Below are 13,621 nucleotides of genomic sequence, written 5' to 3' on the forward strand. Positions count from 1 at the left end.
CTCAGAGCCAAGAACCGCGGGGGGGGGGGGGCGGGTAGAGAACCCGGCAGCGATGATGCCTGGAGGTGAAGCTGCAGCCGCTGAAAGCCGCGGGGGGGGGGGGGGGGGGTGTGTGGGAAGGACGGCCTGTGGCCTGGGCCCGCCGCGTGGGTGCGCCCCGGGAGGCCAGCAGGGGTCAGCAGGGGCCCGGGGCTGGTCCTGAGCCGCGTCTCCTCTCCTACCGGCCAGGCGGGTACAGCCGGGCCCGGCCGTGGGGACCCTGCTGCAGACAGCTGCACCCAGGAAACGCGCCGTGGCCCTTCCAGAGAGACTTCCCCGGCCGGCGGCTCGGGACGGCCACCCAGCGCCCAGATGAGAGGGCACTCGGTGGCTCAGCGCGGCCTGCTCGCTGCCCCTGCCCGGGAGGCGGAGGCACCTGGGGCGGGTGGTGGCCCCATCGTGGCGGGGGGCAGGGACCGTGCTGGGGGCTCCGGCACAAGGCGCGCCGCACAGCCACCTCTCGATCTGTGGGGACACGCTGTGCGCCCTCAGCCAAGGGGCTACTGGGGTGCAAAGACGGCACAACCCCAGGAGCGCCCCAGCCCCCGCGGGCAGGCAGCTGCAGCCAGGGCCGAGCCCCACTGCTTGGCCGCCCCCCCCCCGGAGTGGACAGGAAGTCCCGCAGAGAGAGGGGACCCTCGGGACGACCCCCCAGCGCCACCCGGACAGCCAGGGAGCAAGTCCTGAGGGGCCGCCCCGAGGCCGCGCCCAGGCCCCTCCACAAGGTGGGGCAGGGGGGTGAGGGCCGCGGGGGCTCTCGATTCCAGGGGTGCTTCCCGAGACCCCCCCCCGGAGCAGGCTCCTTCGACTCTGGGCCGGCCCCAGGAGCCCCGCAGTGGCGCTGAGGCGCCGCGCCAGCCGCCTTCGTGTCGCGGGGACCACAGGCCCCTGTGGTTTCCAGCATCCTGTGGGCGGCCGCGGCTCAGGCCCCCTCGTCTGCACCCCGGTGGGAGCCAGCGCAGGAAGCGCTGACGCACCGCGGAGCCCGCGCCGGCCCAGGCCTGCCCCTCGCCGCCCGCCCTGCCGCCGCCGCGCACACGGGCTGCCGCACCCTCTCTACAACCATCGCTGGCTCCCGGCGCCTCGGAGAGCCTTCCCTCGCGCTCCCGGGGCTGGCTTCCCGCCCTCGGTAGACGCTGTACTTTGGCTCCAACATAACCCTTCTGGGGTTCAGCCCTCTGGGCCAGGCCCCCCGTCCCCGTCTGTGCAGGCCACCCACTGGGCTCCGTGTCAGGGCCTGGGTGTTCTGCTGTGTCCCCTCAGGGCACTTTGGGGACCCCTTCACCCACAGGAAGCCTCTTGGGGTACAGCGGGTCAGAAGGTGCCTGCCGGGGCCAACGGGGGTGAGAAAAGGATGCGGGGGCCTGCAGGGGCCTCGGGGCGGGGGCTGGGGGCCAGGCTGCCGTCCCACGCGGTCGTTTCCCACCTGTGTGACCCCGGCCAGGTGGCTTCCCGTCCCTGAGGCTCCCCCCACCACCCGCGAGCGAAGCACCTGCGACGGGAGCCCGCGGCGCCCCGACCCCCGGGCTGCGGTCCTGCAGGCCCCCCCCCTCCCGGCCCCCGGGGGCGGGGACAGCGCGGCAGCCCCGCTCCCTGATTTGGCTGCGAGCTGCTGGCTTTTGAAAAGAGACAGGAAGAAGGTTGAGGTGGAGGCACAGGAAGAGGTGAGGCGCGAGCGGGGGGCCGCGGGCGGGGGCGGCCTGGCCACTGACGCCCACTTTGGAACCCTCGGCCCCGGCTTCCCTCTGGGGACTCGGGGATCCTCGGCCCTCGAGATCCCGCTGACCCCCCACCAGCTGCCGGAACAGGCCTGAGCCCCAGGGGCGCAGGATGCAGGCCGCGCAGCCCCCCGGCCTCGGCACCCCTGGAGCAGCAACGAGGCCCGGGAGGTAAGTTGAGTCCAGGCGGCCGCAGCGAGGGGGGGAAGGACGAGGGGGGCCGGCAGGGAGGACGGTGCCCTCAGACAACGCCCGAGCTGGGCTGGGGAGGGTCGGGGGCGGCAGGGGGCAAGGGGTCTGCGTGAGACGCGCAAGGTGTCCCTGCGGCGCTGGGAGCTGCGGGGCAGGACTAGTCCCCACCGTGGCACAAATAGTCCTGGGCCCAGAGGCGCCCAGGCCAGGCCTGGGGTCAGCTGAGCTCGCGCCCCGGGTACCCTGGTGAGAGGGGAGGGCAGGGGCACTGGGGAGGCGAGCGGCCCTGGGGCCTCCTCCCCCAGGCTGGGTGCCCTGCCCACGAGATGGACGTGACAGCCCAGGACCTGCCTCCCAGGGCCCTGGGTGCCGGGAGCCCTGCAGGTGGAAGGGCTGGGGCGGCGTCCTGCTGCTCCATAGCTGGGTGGGTGGGCGGCCCCTGGGGGCTCTCCTGGCCGCACCCTCGGACTGTCCTTCTGAGAGCACAGGCAACCTCAGGAGGCCTTCTGGGAAGAGGCGCCGCAGAGCTGGGCCGGGCTGGGTGCTGGCTGTGGGTCTTACCCTTGGGGTCCTCCCATGGCCGGGCCTCTGGGGCCCAGGGGGTGGAGGCTCAGGGCTGGGGGGCCCAGGTCCCCCACATCCGCAGAGCCTGGAGGCTGACCCTTGGCCAGCACAGGCCCCCTGGGGCCGGCTGCCAGGCGGGGTGCAGTCCGGGGTCCCCGGGGGAGGGATGCCCGGGGCCAGGGCTCCTGGAGCAGGACCCCCTTTCTTAGGGAAGGCTCTCTGAGCTCCCTGGCCGGCCACACGCACAGACCTGGGCAGTCAGGGAGTCCCCGGGAGCCGGGCAGAGGGAAGCAAGTGAGTCACTGGCCACAGCGCACGCCGTCACCAAGCGGCGGGCGGGGAGAGAAGGACCGGCCATTCTGGGGCAGGCCAAGTAGGGCCTCTCTCAGCCACCGAGGCTCAGGGCTGCCCTGAGCCCCTGGGGAGTTGAGGTGAAGATGGGGACCTTCGCCCTGGAACAAAGAGCCCACGGGACGGGGTCTTCCTAGGGGAGAGGCAGGGGCCCAGTTTCAGAGCCCGGGCAGGGGCGAGCCACACACACAGTGAACACAGGTCCCTCCACTGTCCCTCCTGAGGCCCCGCAGGGGGCCCAGGGCAGCAGGCGTCGAGGGAGGCGGCCGTGGGTCCGGAGCCCCTCTGGCCCTGCCCGGCCCTCTGCAGCTCAGGCCCCTGCGTGCTGATCCCTCGGCCCTCCACAGTGGCCCCGGGGTCCCTGCCGTTCCCGCTGCAGGCCGAGGGCGCCCAGTAGGCCTGGCCTGCCTCCCGCTGGATGGCGGCCCCCCAGTGCCCGCCTCCTGCTCTGGGGGGGCTCTGGGGCTGCGGGGAGGGTCTGTGTGCAGAGGTGGCGAGGGAGCCGTTGCCCGTCGGGGACACCCCCGTTCCCGGTGGCTTGGCGGCACCTGGTGCTGCCGGGGGGTCGTGGCATGGGGTGCTTCCTGGTTCACCGCCGGGGTCTCCTCTCTCCTAGACGGGAGGTGATGACCGAGGCCAAGGCCAGCCTGGGGTGGGGGTGGGGCTCTAACCCGAGCGGGGCCTGAGCAGGGGAGGGGGGGCCAGTAAATTCAAAGTTCAGCCTAAAAAGAGGGCACTTTTCTAGCATAAGTATATCCCAAGTATTACCTGGGACATAAACTAAAGACAAAACAAAGCTACTTGTTTATCCTAAGTTCCTCCCTTCCCAGGCACACATGGGTTCTGCCTCTTCCTTACCCCCTCGCTTTAAAAGGTTTTACTTATTTTTACTGTGGTTTTATATATATATATATATAAAATAATTTTATTGCCATTTTAACCAGTTTTAAGTTTATAATTCATTACTTACTACTATGAACAATGTTGTGCAACCGTCATCACCATCCATTACCAAAACTTGTTATAATCCCAAACAAACTCTGTGCGACTAAGTACCAAGTCCCGCTCCCCTCCGCCAGCTCCTAATCCAATGTGCTTTCTGTCTCCGTGAACTCGCCTATTCTGGGGTGTTCATGTAAGGGGAATCCTGCAAACGCCGTCCTTTGTGTCTGGCCTATCTCACTCAGCACGATGTCATCGGGGTTACCCGCGTACTCGAGTGCATTGGCACTTTGTTCCTTTTGATGGCTGACTAATATTCCACCCTATGGATCAACCACGTTTGTTTCTCCATCATCGGCTGATGGACACTTGGTGGCTTCCACCTTTTGGCTGTTGAGAATAAAGCAGCTGTGGACACTGGGATCAGAGTCCCTGCTTTGATTCTTTGGGATGCACACCTAGGAGTGGGATTGCCAGGTCACATGATACGTCTGCTCCCCCACATTTGCCTGCTGGGGCTCCCCTGGTTCCTCTCCCAGCCTCTCTCTGGTTCTCAGTGCTGGTTGCTCATTAGGATCACCTGGGGAGCTTTAGGGTGTAGCCACTATGGCCCACCCTGGGCCCACGAACTCCTAAGCTCAGGTAGGGTCCCCAAGCAGTGGATTTGTAAACTAGAGCCCCAGTTAATTTCCCTCCCAGGCCTTCTCCACCCACAGCCTGCCTGTCCCCAGGCCACCCCCGGCTGCAGCAGGGCTTGTCACCTGGTGGGTGCACCTGGACTCCCAACAACAGGAGCCGGCGTCCACCCCAGGGCTGTGCCCTGTTAGCAGCCGGCCCGAGAGCAGGACAGATGCTAACTGTCCAGTCCACCTCTCCTGGCCTCTGGCACCTGTGTGCTTCCGTTTGGCTTACCTGCATTGGACTGTTTAGATGGTCGCTAAATTTCAACATATAGTAAAGGGAGATCAATGGATTTTTACCTCTGTATCTACCTGTGCAAGCGCCACCCAGCTTAACACATAGAAAGTTCCAGCACCCTAGAAGGCTCCCCATACCCCGCAGTCAAGACTACCCCCAAGGGTAACCCTACTCTGACATTTATCATTTCAGGTCAGTGTGGCTTGATTTTAAGCTCAATGGAATCATAGAGTCTATTCTCTTTGGAGCCAGACTCCTTTTTTTTTTTAATTTATTTTATTCATTTATTTCTCCCCAATCCCCCCCCCCCCCCACCCTGCCTGAGTTTGCACTTGCGGTGTCTGTTTGTCTTCCTTGCTTCTTTAAGAGGCACCGGGAACCGAACCTGGGACCTCCAATGCAGAGGGAGGTGCCTAATTGCTTGAGCCACCTCTGTTCCCTGCTTTGTTGTGTCTCTCATTACGTTTTTTGCTTCTTGTGTCTCTTGTGGCATCAGCTTGCCATGCCTGCCCGTCACACCAGCTCACTGTCTTCTTTAGGAGGCACCAGGAATCAAACCAGGGACCTCCCATGTTCAGTCGCCTGAGCCACATCCACTTCCCAGGAGCCAGACTTCTTTCACTCAACATCATGTCTGTGAGATTCCCCCAGATTGTTCAGCAGGCCAGTAGTTGGCTTGTTCTCATTGCTAGGTAGTATTCGATCGCATGAACGTACCAGAAATACTTCCCATTCTACTGCTGATGGACATTTTCATTGCTGCACAAGGAAACCCCATCCCCATGAGCAGTCACTCCCCATTTCCCTCTCCCCTGCCCCTGGCAGCCACCAAGGTGCTTTCTGTTTCCGTGGATTTGCCGGTTCTGGATATTTCATAGAAGTGGAATCAGGCAATACGTGGCGTTTTCTGCCTGGCTTCTTCACCAACGTGCTTCATCCACGTTGTTGCAGGCTCGGAACTTGGTTCCTTCGTATGGCTGAGCGATGGCCCACCGCGTCTCTCTCCTCTCATCTGCTGATGGGCGTGTGGGTTGTTTCCACCTTCGGCTCTTGTGAATGACGCTGCTATGGGCATGGGTGTATGAGTATCTGTTTGCGTTCCTGTTATCCACTGTTGGGGGGTATAGACCTAGGAGTGGAACTGCTGGGTAATTCTGTGTTTAACTTTTTAAGGAACCGCCAGACTGTTTTCCACAATGACTAACCCATTTTCCACTCCCACCAGCAATGCACCAGCTTTCAATTTCCCCACATCTCCACCAACACTTTTTATTTTCTGTTTTTGTGATTATAGCCATCCTCATAGCGATGAGATGGTATATTATTGTGGTTTTGATTTACATTTTCCTAATGATTAATGATGTTGAGCATCTTTTTGCGTTTTTTTTGGGGGGGCCATTTGTGTATTTTCTGTGGCGAGATGTCTGTTCAGGTCCTTTGCCCATTTTTCAACCGGGTTGATTTTGTTGTTGCTGAGTTTTAAGAGTTCCTTATATATTCTGGATAGTAGGCCCCGGTCAGATATAGGATTGGCAAATATTTTCTCCCATTCCATAGGTTGTCTTCTCACTTTCTTGATGATGTCCTTTGATGCACAAAAGTTTTAATTTTGGAGAAATTCAATTGATCTGTTTTATCTTTCATTGTCCACGCTTTCGGGGTCACAACTGAGAACCCAAATCCAAGGTCGTGAATATTTATCCTGTCTTCTTCTAAGAGTTTTCTAGTCTTAGCTCACGCTTGGGTCTTTGATCCATTTTCAGTTAATTTTTGTGTGTAGTGTGAGGTAGGAATCCAACTTCATTATTGCAATCAACTTTTTGTGTATATTGATGTTGTCTCTAGAAATCTTGCTCAATTCACTTAGTTTTAAAGTTTGTAGATTCTTTTGGATTTTCTGTGTGTACAATCATGTCACTGTAAATAGTGAATATTTCTTTCTTCTTTTCCAATCTTGATACCTTTTCTCTCTTATAGTTCCCCTATCGATCCTGCACGTAAAGTTTTTAAACCTAGAAAGGGTTACCCTTGGGGAATGGAAATGGGATACTTTATTCACTTTTGTATTATCTAAATGTTTTTATTTTATTTTTATTCATTTCACTCCCCATCCCCCCTCCCCCAGTTGTCTGTTCTCTGTGTCCATTTGCTGTGTTCTTCTGTGACCGCTTCTATCCTTATCAGTGGCACCGGGAATCTGTGTGTCTTTTTGTTGCATCATCTTGTTGTGTCAGCCCTCCGTGTGTGCGGCACCGTTCCTGCACAGGCTGCACATTCTTTCGCACTGGGAGGTTCTCCTTACGGGGCGCACTCCTTGCATGTGGGGCGCCACTACACGGGGGACACCCCTGCGTGGCAGGGCACTCTTTGCGCGCATCAGTACTGTGTGTGGGCCAGCTCCACACGGGTCAAGGAGGCCCGGGGTTTGAACTGTGGACCTCCCATGTGGTAGGCAGACGTCCTATCCATTGGGCCAAGTCCGCTTCCCTATCTAAATGTTTTAATGAGCATATATTCCTTTTGTAGTTTTGCAAGCAATCTGTCCAAATGGAGCAGAAAAAAAGCAATACAAGTCTGCTAGCAAAATTTAAGGGACTAAAACTCACAAAATAAGAAATCAGCTCCTTAATCCCACTACCATATATTTCCAGCTTTTTTTCTATAGCTAGACAAAAATGGTGTTATATCATAATTCTCTCAGTACCGTGTTCTCTTTCCACATAAAAATTCCCTGTAGACCCTGTGTGATTCTACAACTATGAAACTCTGGAGAAGACAAAACTAGTCTACAGTGGTATAAAGCAGACCAGTGGGCTGGGACCAAAGGGATGGGGTGGTTGCCTGCACAGGGGCAGGAGGGGAGACTTCTTGGAGAAGGAAATGTTTGATATCTTGATTGTGTAGTTGTTATATAGGTGTATATGTGTAAAATTCATGTCACCGTATCCTTAAAATGGGTATATATTAATATTGCATGTGAATTCTATTTTAAAGGTGACTAAAACTGTTATGACATCATGAGGTAAAAAATACAGTGAAAAAACCACACTGTGGACATTTTTGACATGGATTGACCTTTTTTTTTTTTAAGATTTATTTTTATTTTATTTCTCCCCCTCCCCCTTGCAGCTTGCTTGCTGTCTGCTGTGTCCATTCACTGCATTCTTCCGTGTCTGCTTGACTCCCTTTGTCGTGTCCTCTTGCTGCTCCAGCTCTCCGCGGGCGCAGGCTGTCAGCTCTCCACGGCCCATGCAGGCGAGCCCGCCTTCACGAGGAGGCCCCGGGACGCGGACCCAGGGCCTCCCCTATGGTAGACGGGAGCCCCGCTGACGGAGCCACAGCCGCTCCCCTGACCTTATTTTCAATGGCCACATAGTATTCCACTGTATAACTGGATCGTCATTTATTTTACCAATCCCCTTTGGATAGAAATTTAGGTGTTTTCCTTTCAATTTCTTGCTGTACTAAACAACGTCTCCGTGTTTGTCTTCGCAGCCATTTCTTTGTGCATTTGTCTAATTATTTCTGTAGGATAAGTTCCAGAAACGGAATTTCTGGGTCAAAAGATATTTAATGGCATAGACAATGGCAAATTATTATCCAGAGTCATCGTGCCCATTTACATTCCCACCAGCTATGCATTAAGGTTCTAACTTCTCCCACATTGTCACTAATACAACCTGTTATGGTCTTTATAATCTTTGCCAATTAGACAGATGAAAATGATAGCTATTTTGTTTTTTTCTTGATCATTAGCAAGATCGAATATCTTTTCAAAATATTTAGTCGTTTATTTTCTTCTATGAATTATCTGTCTTTGTTTATTCTCATTGATTTATTAAGGTTCTTTATATATTAAGGATATTAACAGTCTTTCTTCTACATAGCAAATGTTAACTCCTGGCCTGTGGCTTTTCTTTCAACTTTATTTATGGCCTCTTTTAATATTCAGAAATATTAAATTTATGTGAAGTCAATTTTATTAGTCTTTCCCTTTGTGACTCCTGGAGTTTATGTCTTGCTTAAAGAAGGCCTTTCTTACACAAAGGTTTAAAAATATCCTCTCATATTTTCCTGTTGTGCTTTTATGAGGTTTGCACATGTAATTTTAATTCTGATCGAGCCTGGGACCTCATACATACAAAGCAGGCACTCAACCACTGAGCTACACCCACTCTGCAATTTTAACTCTTTCACCCGTCTGAAATTAAACTTTGTGTTCAAAGTGAAGTAAAGCTTAAAATTCTGTATTCACAGGCTGACCAATTGCCCCACCATTTCCATGGATTTGAAATGCTCTTTTCGTCACATTTACCGAACTCCTTTCTTTCTTTTTTTTTCAAGTGTCTATAGTTTGGGGGAGGATGTTGGTATTTGCAACTGATGCTTTTCTAAATTTTTTAATTTTTAAAAATTTATCTCTCTCCCCTTCCCTGCCCTCCGACTTGTCTGCTCTCTGTGTCCATTTGCTGCGTGTTCTTCTGTGTCCACTTGTATTCTTGTCAGTGGCACCCGGAATCTTTGTCTCTTTTTGTTGCGTCATCTTGTTGTGTCAGCTCTCCGTGTGTGCGGTGCCATTCCTGGGCAGGCTGCATTTTCTTTTACACTTGGCGGCTCTCCTTACGGGGCGCACTCCTTGCGCGTGGGGCTCCCCTATGGGGGGGACACCCCTGCGTGGCAGGGCACTCCTTTCACGCATCAGCACTGCACATGGGCCAGCTCCACACGGGTCAAGGAGGCCCGGGGCTTGAACCGCGGACCTCCCATGTGAACCTCCCATGTGGTAGACGGACTGTGAACCTCCCATGTGGTAGACGGACGCCCTAGCCACTGGGCCAAGTCCACTTTCCCCAGACTCCTTTCTAAACATCTTTGCTTCTGGACTCTATGTTCTGTTCTGGAGATCTGCGTATTTATTTCTGAGCTAGCCACCCTGTTCTTATGGCTTAATGGAAATGGAAGGTTATAACCTGGAACACAAGGCTGGTTGGATGTTAGAAACTCTACCCATGGAGCTCATAGACATCCGCCATGGACTCACTGCAGGGGCTTCTCACCACACTTAGAACAAATCCAGACCCCTCACAGCAGCCGCTGGAGTGTGACTTGGCCGGGTCCCCGCCCCTCGCCCTGGCCTGCACGTGGCTCCAGCCACCCCGGCCCTTCTCCCGTCCTCCAACTCATGCAGCGTTTGCACCTGCATTTCCTCTGCCCAGAATGCTCACCCCTGCTTCTCTGCAGGACTCTTTCTCGGCCTTCCCATGGCCGCTCCAATGTGGCTTCCCCGTGCAGGCCCCGGGCCACTGCCATACGGCCGCACCTCCCGTTGGGAAGATGACCCTCTATCTCGCTCCCGGCACTCATCGCCATCAGAAACTGCCTGGCTTATTTGTTTTCTTCATGTCATTCACCCCTACTCTCACCACACGCAGGATGCACCTTCAGATCTCCAGGGCCAAGAACTTAGAATAGGCCCTCGATAAATATCCGCTGGTTGAATGAATGGATGGAAAGAAGCCATACGGTGATATCAATACATCTGTACTAGTCAGCCAAAGGGGTGCCGATGCAAAATACCAGAAGTTGGTTGGTTTTGATAAATGGTGTTTATTTGGGGTAGTTGCTTACAGATACCAGGCCATAACGCATAAGCGACTTCCCTCACCAAAGTCTATCTGGAGCAAGACGGCTGCCGACGTCTGCGAGGGCTCAGGCCTCCTGGGCTCCTACGTTCTGGGACTCGCTTTTCTCTGGGTTCAAGGTTCCTTTCTTCCTGGGGCTGGCTTCTCCCTTCTCTGGGAGCTCACTTCCCAGGGCTCCAGCTTAAGTCTTCAGCATCAAACTCCAACATCAGAAACCCTCAACTCTGTTCTTTGCCTTTTATCTGTGTGTCCCCACCCACCAAAGGGTGAGGACTCCACGCCCTAATCATAACTCAGTCATGCCCAGGTACAGAGCAGATTACAAGCATAATCCAATATTTCTTTTTGGAATTCATCCATAATATTAAACAGCTACAACATCCTAAAGAGCCATTTGCTGCGTTAACACACATGCCTAACTTTAAAAAAATCTGCAGATGTTCCACGACAGGCAGTGGCGTGTGGAGTAGAGGGCTTGGTGGCAGTGATCTCAGCTCTACGACTTTCCAGCTGTGTGTCCTTAGGCAGGTCACTGTCCCTCTCTGAGCCTCAGCTTGCCACGCTTGCCACGCTTGTTGTTATGAGAAGCAAACGAGATGATGTAAATGCAGCGCTTAACGGAACATCTGGAACGCAGAGAGCATTCAGTAAACACGCATATTATTAGAACGGCGATCGGAGACGAGGCACTGAAGGAGATTTCCCCAATAGGAGAGGAGCACTCATTAGGAATTCGTCGCCAACGTCGTGTCTAACAGCGTGGGCTCGAGGCCAGGCGTGCGTCGTGGCTTTTGTGATAGCAGCTGACAATCAAGATCCCTCAGGGAGGGAGAGGGTCTGGCCAGTGCAGAAAAATTGTTCAAAGTGAGAGTTATAATTATAGAAATGAAGAGATACTATCAATCTTATCTGCAGTAATACAGAACCCCAAAGAGAATTAACTGAGAAACAAGAACTAATACGAGCGCTTACTGAGTTGCTGAGATATGAGATCAGTATAAAAAAATGAGTGTTTTCTTTTATACCAACAGTGTTCATGATAGCAATAAGAACTATAAAAGTACTTAGATACAAATAAGAAATGGGCCAGATCTGTATGAGGAAAGTACAAAGCTCCACGAAAGGACCCACAGGAAGCCACCAGAGAGCTGCAAGCCCGCTGGGCTGTCCTTGGTTTCGGCGTTAGGAAACAGTGAGGACAGCTGATAGGAAGTTTTTTTATAAGTACCAGGGCTGGGGATTGAACCCAGGACCTCGTATGTGAGAAGCCAGGACTCGACCACTGAGCCATGTCGACTTGTTTGCTTGTTGTTTGTTATTTTATCTTTACGAGGCACCAGGAACCAAACCCGGGACCTCCCGTGGGAAGCAGGTGCACAACCGCTGGAGTACTCCCAGGGAATCTTTTTTTTTTTTTAAGATTTATTTACTTTTTTTTTATCCCCCACCCCCCATGGTTCTCTCCTTCTGCTCATTGTTTGCTCACATTCTCCAGGAGGCACCGGGCACCAAACCCGGGACCTACAACGTGACAGGCAAGTGCCCAACAGCCTGAGCCACATCCGCCCCCTGCAGGCTGCGGCATCTGCTGGCTTGTGGCATCTGATCCTCGCCATGGGTGTGGTATCTGCTCATTGCACCGGGCAGGCAGCGTCTAGCTCATTACGACAGGTGCAGTGTCTGCTCGTCTTCTTTAGGAGGCACCAGAACCCAAACCCGGGACCTCCCCTGTGGTAGGCAGGTGCCCAACTGGTTGAGCCACATCCGCTTCCCCTGGTGGGAACTTGACGACGTATAATGAGAACTTCTCCGGGCTGACCGGGTGCCATCTACCTCAAACTCCTCCACTGCCATGCCCAGAATGGCGAGAAGAGGCCGTTTCACTTGTCCCCAAGCTCCTTTTGACATTCTCCACATAAAGAGCTTCACCCCGAGTTAAGACGCTGGGGCCCCGAACGCAAGCCCAAGGTGGGGGGGCCTGGTGGCCCCTCGAGACTGGAGCGAGCGGATCTCTGAGGCAGACGACCGTGGAGACTCAGGGTCGCGGGCTCGGCCTGGCCGTCGCGGGAAGGCTAGTGGGCACTTCCGCGGGCACACGCTCGGCACGGGCTGCGCCCTCCTGGCCGTGGCCCGGGGCTCCCAGCCGCAGCCCGTGGGGCACTGGCTGCCGGGGCTCAGAGCCAGAACGGCTCTGTAAATGGAACCAGAGCGGCTGAGGGGTCCTCGCAGAGCCGGGAGGGGCGGCCGCGCTGCGCCGGGGCCAAGCCCGGAGTGACGCTGTGAAGGGACTTGACCTTTCCAGACCCCGGTTTCTCCCTGCCGGCGGTGGTCCCCTCCCTCCCCACTTCGGAGCCACGCTCCGTCTGGGAAGCCCCTCAGACCCCAGACCCCTTCGCTTCTCGCCCGCTCTCTGCCCCTAGACAGAGGACTGACCCTGCCTGACAGATGGCCCACCTTCTCCTTGGCCACAGGGCCCAGGTGGGGGTCCCCCCAGCTTCCAGCAGCCGCCCGGGGCAGGTTTCCCTCTCGCCCCACCACGCCCGCCTGCTGGGCATCCCGGCTGACCTACTCAGGAAAGATAACATGGGCCGACCGCCCGGCCTCCGGCAGGTGCACTGTGCCGCCTGGGGCCAGCGCTGAGCCTCTCTGTGCCAGCCGCTCAAGTGGCTACGGCCTGAGCCACAGGGGCAGAGAGCCAGCTGGGAAATGGGGATCGGGGGCCGGGGGAGACTGTCGCCCTGAATCGGGGGACCTGCCAGGAGCAGGACCAGGGCTGGATGTGGCGGGGCCGTCCCCAGGCCCCAGAGGCAGGCCCCTGGTGCAGACCCCGCGCCGCCGCCCTCCCGCCCTGCCCTCGCCTGTCGCCGGGCGCTCCCCCCACTCCTGCTCCGACGCCGTCCTCAGCGTGGGCCTGGGGAGCGGGGCCTGGGGAGCCCTCTGCGTTTTCTCACGTGTGGAACGGGGAGGCCGAGTCCAGCCTGCGGGCGGTCAGGACAGGGGCAGGGCCTGGCAGGGCCACGAGGAAGCCGCGTTCCCAGCCGAGCACGCCCACCGGGCACTGCCCACGTCCCTCTGACCCGCACGGGGGGCCGGGGCTGCCGTGCCCGCCCCGCAGGTGCCTGTGGCCTGGCTTCCAGGCGCGCACAGGCTCGAGGGGGCAAAGCGCCGCCCGCTCCCCTGTCCCCCTGCCTGCCTGTCCACCTGTCCACCTGGCACCGGGACCCGCAGGCACGGCGTGTGGCCAGCAGGGGGCGC

The sequence above is a fragment of the Dasypus novemcinctus genome, chromosome 23 (genome assembly GCF_030445035.2).
Source record: "Dasypus novemcinctus isolate mDasNov1 chromosome 23, mDasNov1.1.hap2, whole genome shotgun sequence".
NCBI lineage: Eukaryota > Metazoa > Chordata > Mammalia > Cingulata > Dasypodidae > Dasypus > Dasypus novemcinctus.